This window comes from Lipotes vexillifer, unplaced genomic scaffold (assembly GCF_000442215.2).
Source record: "Lipotes vexillifer unplaced genomic scaffold, Lipotes_vexillifer_v1.1 scaffold1145, whole genome shotgun sequence".
Lineage (NCBI taxonomy): Eukaryota > Metazoa > Chordata > Mammalia > Artiodactyla > Lipotidae > Lipotes > Lipotes vexillifer.
Genome location: NW_006778097.1, coordinates 690364 through 697413, shown reverse-complemented (window position 1 = coordinate 697413; position 7050 = coordinate 690364). Strand labels below are relative to the sequence as shown.

Genomic DNA, 7050 nt, shown 5'->3' with positions numbered 1-7050 from the left:
CGCCTGGAGGGGTGGGGTAGGGAGGGTGGGAGGGAGGGAGACGCAAGAGGGAAGAGATATGGGAACATATGTATATGTATAACTGATTCAGTTTGTTATAAAGCAGAAACTAACACACCATTGTAAAGCAATTATACTCCAGTAAAGATGTTACCAAAAAAAAAGTGTATTTAGCATCTCCTGTGTGTTCTAGGTGTGCAGGATAATGAGATGAAGGGAACATGTTCCCTTCCTTCAAAGAGTTCCATAAAGGGTGATGCATATATTTGTTTCTCTTGAGAAGGTGGCTGAAAGACCACCATATGAACCTTCCAGAGTCAATAACTACCAAAAATGTCATCAGGAGCTAGAATGAGCACTCTACCTGCAGGGACAAAGATGATGCTGCTGGTGGCCAACCATCTTTGGATTAGTAAATTATGGTAAATCAGACAAATGTTTTTCCTCCTCCACAATTTCTCATGTGTCATAGGCAGTTAATAGTTGACAAATAGAATGAAATAGAGCTACAGAATCTACAGTCCCTACAAGACATTACTTTTTTATTATGATTACATATTGTAATATTAATGTTAATAACTAAATTTGAGTGCTTACTAAGTACCAGGAATAGTTCTAAGTGCTCTATGTGCATTATCTCATTTAATTCTAACAACCCCAAGAGGTAAATATTGCCTTTCCCCTATTTTCATCCTGACTTTACAGATGCAGAAACTGAGGCTCAGATTGACTTGTGTACCTCATTCCCTGCAAAGATTTCCAGAGGCTTCAGCTGAGAAATGCTGACTTGGTTCAAGCTCCTCTCTTTATGAAGCACATTCGTCCAGGCTTTATCTCTTCTAGTCAGAGGCTAATATTACTTTATCAAGAGATGACCAAAACCCACAGGTCCCAAACTATGAGATCATTTAGTCATTCAACAAATATCTATTTTGAATCCCCATGTGTTGAGAATACAATGGTAAACAAACACAGGCTCTGCTCTCAGGAGGATTTCAACCTGGTAGAGTAGATTTTTAAATGAGCAGAAATAAGATAGAAAACTATGAGCAGGCACTGAACCCACTGGGCTTCAGCAGCACAGGGTCCAGTCTGAGACTGGCCCTTCAGGTCTCCCACCTCAAACTACTGCAGCTGGACCCCTGAGTTCCAGCTCCTTAGTATAGCTTACACCCTGGAACTGTGCCCTTCTGTGACCAACTTCATTCCACAAGCACCCATGTCATCAGCATCATGGACAGAACAACACCAAAAACTTACTCCGTGAAGCTCAGTGTAACTAAAGACATAGAGAAAACACCCAGTGGGGATGGCCAGAAGTACCAGATCCTGAAGTAGAACTGCTAGGAACTCAAAAAGAATCACTAGAAAGAGGAACCCAAGAAAGAATTCACCTAGATGATCAGAAATTGAGCAATAAGGAATTGGAAGAGAACTATGGTCCAAATGAGATACAATGCTGTCCAGCATGAGAGCTGAAGAGCTCTTGGTTCAGGACAGCCCCAGTACACTCAGGCCTTTCAAAGAAACATGAGGGATTGTCAAATTTCTCAGTAGATGGTGTGGGGCTTCCCCATCCTTCTATGGACAGGAGCTGTCCTATGCTGGCTTGCACATGGAATTCAGTACTCCAATGATAAGTGTGCATCCTTAGACAGTGTGTATTCGGGTTCTGTGCTTGCTCTGGTTGGGGTGATATTTGCTTATTTCCAATAAGTGAAAAGCACCAACATCATGTTAAGATTCAGTAAATTATTCCTCTCCAAGTTTTTGTCATCTGGGATGCAAGGGAGAGTACAATCCCTGAAGAGCAGCTAATGGTCCGGAACATGGTGGAGATTAAGGGTGGAGACCAAATTCCTAGGGATATCAGGTGGCTGGCTTCTCAGTGAGTTAAAATAGATAATTTATCTCTCACTAGGAGGTCTGAGCCCCACTCCTGTTCCCATGACTTTACTCATGGCAAATCCCCTTGAAACAAAGAACACTGGCTTCTCTTCTACAACCTATTTTAAAGGTGTGGCAACTGGCACAATCACTAACACAGGCAATGGCACCATCATTGGACAGATTGCCTCAATGGCTTCAGGAATTGGCAATAGGAAGACAGCCATTGCCACTGAGATTGAGTACTTTATTTGTATTGTGGCAGAAGTGGCCACTTCACCAGCATCCTTTTCTTTATTATCACAGTGTCCATGAAGTATGTCCTGGACCCTACCACCTTCCTCACTGGTGTCACTGTGTCCCATGCACCTGAGGACCTCCTGGTGATTGTCACTGTCACTCCATTAATGACAGAAAAACAGGTGGCCAAGAACTGCCTGGAGATGAACCTGGAAGCAGTGAAGACTTCAGTTCCACCTCTATCATTTGCTCTGACAAGATGGACCCTCAGACTCACAGCAGAACCCATGTGTGGTGTGACAATCAGATCTATGTGGCTGACACATGACGAACAGAAAAACCAACTCCTTGCCTGAAGCTCTGGAATCTGGGCCTCCTTATTCAAGATAATAACACTGTATAACCAAATTGAGTTCAAACAAGGACACGAGAAACCATCGTGGAGAAAGTTGTGGTTGGAGGTCATTTTCAGAGGTCATTTTGGGGGATGTGATAGAAATTAGGAAATGAGACTGCAAAGTGCCTGGAATCCCTTTTGATTCCACCAACAAATTTCAGCCCCCATACATGAGATGGATGACCCCAGTGACAGATGCTGCCTCACGATGATGAAGGGGCCCCTGAGAAGATCCTAGAGAAGTGCAGCACCATCATTATTGATGTCTTAGAGCAGCCTCAGGTCAAGGGCACAGATAAGGCCTTCCACACCATGTACATGGAGCTAGGGGTTCTGGAGGAGCCACATTCTGGGTTTCTGTCACCTCTTCCTGCCAGCAATCAAGTTCCCAGAAGCCTACTCATTTGACAGATGTCATGGCCTTTCCCACCTCCAGTTTCTGATTTGTGGGCTCTTGTCAAGGACTGATCCCTTCGGTCCACTGTGCCTGAGGTACTTACCAAATACCAGAGTGCTGGGGTCAAGGTTGTTATGGTCACAAGTGTTCATCCTTTCACAGCCAACACTATTTTCAGGTATCATTTAAGCCAACAGTGAGAGAGATGGTGAAAGACATTGAAAAAGCCTCAACATTGCTATGGAGCAAGTACCCAAATAGGGTAAAGCCACTGTGATGTCCAGTATGGAGCTGAAGGACATAAATCAAGAGCACCTTGGAGGAGCTCTTAACCAAGTACTTGGAAACCGTCTTTGCTCAGACATTCCTCCAGCAGAAGCCGATCACTGATGTGGGCTGTCAGAGACAGATGCACTTGTTCCTGTGACAGAGGATGGACTTAACACTCCTCCAGCTCTAAAGAATGCAGATGTTGGAATTGCCCTGAGGGTAGCAGGTTCTAATGGATCCAAAAATGCAGGCCACACAGTCTAACTGGATGACAGTGATGTCTTTGCATCTCTAACCACAGGGTAGAGGAAGGCCACCTAATCTTTGACAACCTAAAGAAGATTATTGCTGGGCTTCCCAGGTGGCGCAGTGGTTGAGAGTCCGCCTGCCGATGCAGGGGACACGGGTTCGTGCCCCGGTCCGGGAAGATCCCACATGCCACGGAGTGGCTGGGCCCGTGAGCCATGGCCGCTGAGCCTGCGCGTCCAGAGCCTGTGCTCCACAACGGGAGAGGCCACAACAGTGAGAGGCCCACGTACCAAAAAAAAAAAAAAAAGAAGAAGAAGATGATTGCTTATACTCTGACCCAGAACATTGCCAAGCTTTGCATTTGTTTGATTTACACTATTGTCGGGCTTTGCCTGATCACTGGCATCATTACCATCTTGTTCATCAATCTGGGCACAGACTTAACTCCCTTATTGCTCTATCCTATGGGAAAGCTGAAAGTGTCATTTTGAACCAGAAACCCCACCATAAGAAAATGGACAGATTGGTGAACAAGTCACTTGCCGTGTAGTCCTGCCAACACACTGGCCTCATGCAAGCCCAGGAGCTTTCGTTGTCTATGTCACCATGTATGCACAGAGGAGATTTAGGCCCAGCACTCTCATTAACCTCTGGAGCAATGGAGGAATAACAGCATGAATGACGGGGACAATTGCTATGAAAAAGAATGGACAAGGTATCAGAGGAAGTACCTATAATGTACAGGCTACGCAGCTGCTCTCACTGGCATCATGAACTACCAAATAGCGTATCTGATCATGAAGAAGACCTGGGGCAATTTCATCTTCCAACAAGGTCTTTCCAGAAATAAAGCCATCTGACTAGGGATTGCCTCACAACTTATCATAGCGGTAATTCTCTCCTATGGCACTGGAAGTGTCACAGCCCTAGATTTCACCAGGCTCCTGGCTCAGGATTTGTTTGTAGATATGCCACATCCATATCTTCTGCTTTGGGTGCATAATGATGCGTGAAAACTTTTTATCAGACTTTACTGTGGAACCTGTTGGGATAATATATCACTAACACCATCTTTTTGCCCAAGTGTCCCCAATTCACACTGGTGATGATCTTCAGTTCTCTTGTGTAATAATGACATCACCCAAATTTATACCAGAGAAAGACAAAAACTATATGAAAGGCACTCAATTGATGTTTTGTACTTTACAGCTGAGATTTGACTATTTATGTATAAATTTTATCTCTATCTCCGGTTTTTAAATGTGTAAATTTCAAGGTGATGATGTAGAGAAGAAACACTTATTTGTATATACATAGATTTCCAAGATATTAAGTAATCTTGTGTAACCCAGATATCTGCTGGGGTCTCCCTGCTTTTAAGCTCTAGGTAGGATTTCTCCTACCTCTATTCTACATCCTGTTGAAGATCAATGCCTTTCTCAAGATGTCTATGAGTTCCTGGGGAAACTGGCCACTTTGCTCAAAAATCCAACACAAGGTTTGCAGGAAATGGAGAAGGGGGCGAGGTCACATCATGAGAACATGGACATGCCCCCACTTTGAGTCTCAGATGTTGCCACAGCATGCTTTCCCTGCCATGTCACCCCTCACCCCCAAATCTCAGCATCTCACTGGTCCATCCATTCTTGCCTCACCTCTCCTCCTCCCTCCCAGATGGCCCGTCACCCCTACTACTGGAACGCCAGTTGGACTTCTTCCAATTCCTGCTCCAAATCCAAACTCCAAGTCCACTTTGCATATCCTACCTCAAGGGGCTGTACTGAACAAAAGGGTCTTTCATTCACCAGGCAGCCATATTGGTTTGAAATAGTAATATCTATTTCTTGTAAAACATTTGCAAAGCACTTTCCAGCACCAACGTTATGCCAATCATGTTTCATGCTTTCAACTTCGGTTTATTCATGTGTGGAACAACATCTATGTTGACAGGCCCAGAGAGACCTCATTTTAAAGTAAAAGGGAGATCAGCTCCGTGCTTTGTGACCGCCTAGAGGGGTGGAATAGGGAGGGTGGGAGGGAGGGAGACGCAAGAGGGAAGAGATATGGGAACATATGTATATGTATAACTGATTCACTTTGTTATAAAGCAGAAACTAACACACCATTGTAAAGCAATTATACTCCAATAAAGATGTTAAATAAATAAAGTAAAAGACATTTTAGAAAACAAACAAACTAAGATAGAAAGTATTAAGTAACATAAGAAAGGTCCAGGAATCAGATTATCTGTAAGTGACTTCTTTTTTTTTTTTTTTAATATATAGTGAACTCTTTTTTTTAATTTATTTATGGCTGCATTGGGTCTTCATTGCTGTGTGTGGGTTTTCTCTAGTTGCAGCGAGCGGGGGCTACTCTTCGTTACGGTACGTGGGCTTCTTATTGCAGTGGCTTCTCTTGCTGCAGAGCACAGGCTCTAGGCGTGCAGGCTTCAGTAGTTGTGGCACATGGGTTTAGTTGCTCCGCAGCATGTGGGATCTTCCCAGACCAGGGCTCGAACCTGTGTCCCCTGCTTTGGCAGGCAGATGCTTAACCACTGCACCACCAGGGAAGTCCCTGTAAGTGACTTCTAATGTCCCTTCTCAGTCCTAATTTTCCGTGATTCTAGGTCATGTACCATGATGTCCAGTCTCAGTGCAACCATTCCAGAAATGTAGGGAGTTGGCCCCTGGACTCACCAACGTTTGGGTTATATTTCAACCCTGATTGAGCACCAGAATTGCACACACAGTGCCAACTCCCAGGTGCTTTGAGGAGGGCTGGGTACACTACGCCTCTCTGTTTTAGTTTTTGGGTCTTTTCCCCACGTGTCTGAGGTGTTTCTTCCATTAAAACCAGGACTTTTCCTCCTTCTAAGCCTCTAGCCCAAACCCAGCTTAAGCTGATACTCCTAGGAGATGCTAAATTCACTTTGGGGCCAAAAAGTAAAAATAATTTATTCAAAAACATGCCAATAACTCCATGGAAAACTTTCAGATTGACTTTTAAAGTCAGATTGCATCTGTAAAAGTCAGATTGACTTTTTAAAAGTCAATCTGAAAGTTTTCTGATGGGAAGGAGATTTTTTGCTCAGTAATGACGTGGCAAGGACAGGTTGTTCCTGCATAGGAAGCAAAGGTGGGTCCAGGGCTGGCCCTCTTCCGGGGCTGCTGGTGTGGGTGCCTCTGCTTGACCTTTGCTGAGCCGCCTCTCCCTCTCTTTTTTTTCTATTTTCCTCTCTCATCCAGGGTCCACATCTTTGTTCAGGGCTCCAGATGAAGTCTTCTCAACAGACATGGTCTTCTTGCTAAGCCAGCCTGGATAGAAGAGTCCAGTGAAACATGATCATTGTCTTCAAGTAGCTGAAGCCCTGTCACCAGAAGGGGCATTAGATTTGCTCAGCTCAGCAGAAGAGGAGAAGAATGGGGTCAATACACACAGAAGATGCTATAGAGGCAAAAACATCTTCACTATAAAAAAAAAAAAAATAAAAGGTTTTAGCCAAAATTAGAATCGAACTATTGCAAATATCTGAAGTTAGGTATACGCCTCCAAGCCCAAAATTTATTTACAACACTAATTTGCATAGAGTGTTAGAATATTCTAGGGAAAG

General features: G+C 44.1%; 1 pseudogene; it reads left to right on the top strand.

The window, feature by feature from the left end:
• Positions 1 to 1233: 1233 nt before the first annotated feature.
• On the top strand, positions 1234 to 4546 carry LOC103068969 (potassium-transporting ATPase alpha chain 2 pseudogene; annotated as a pseudogene).
• Positions 4547 to 7050: the final 2504 nt, after the last annotated feature.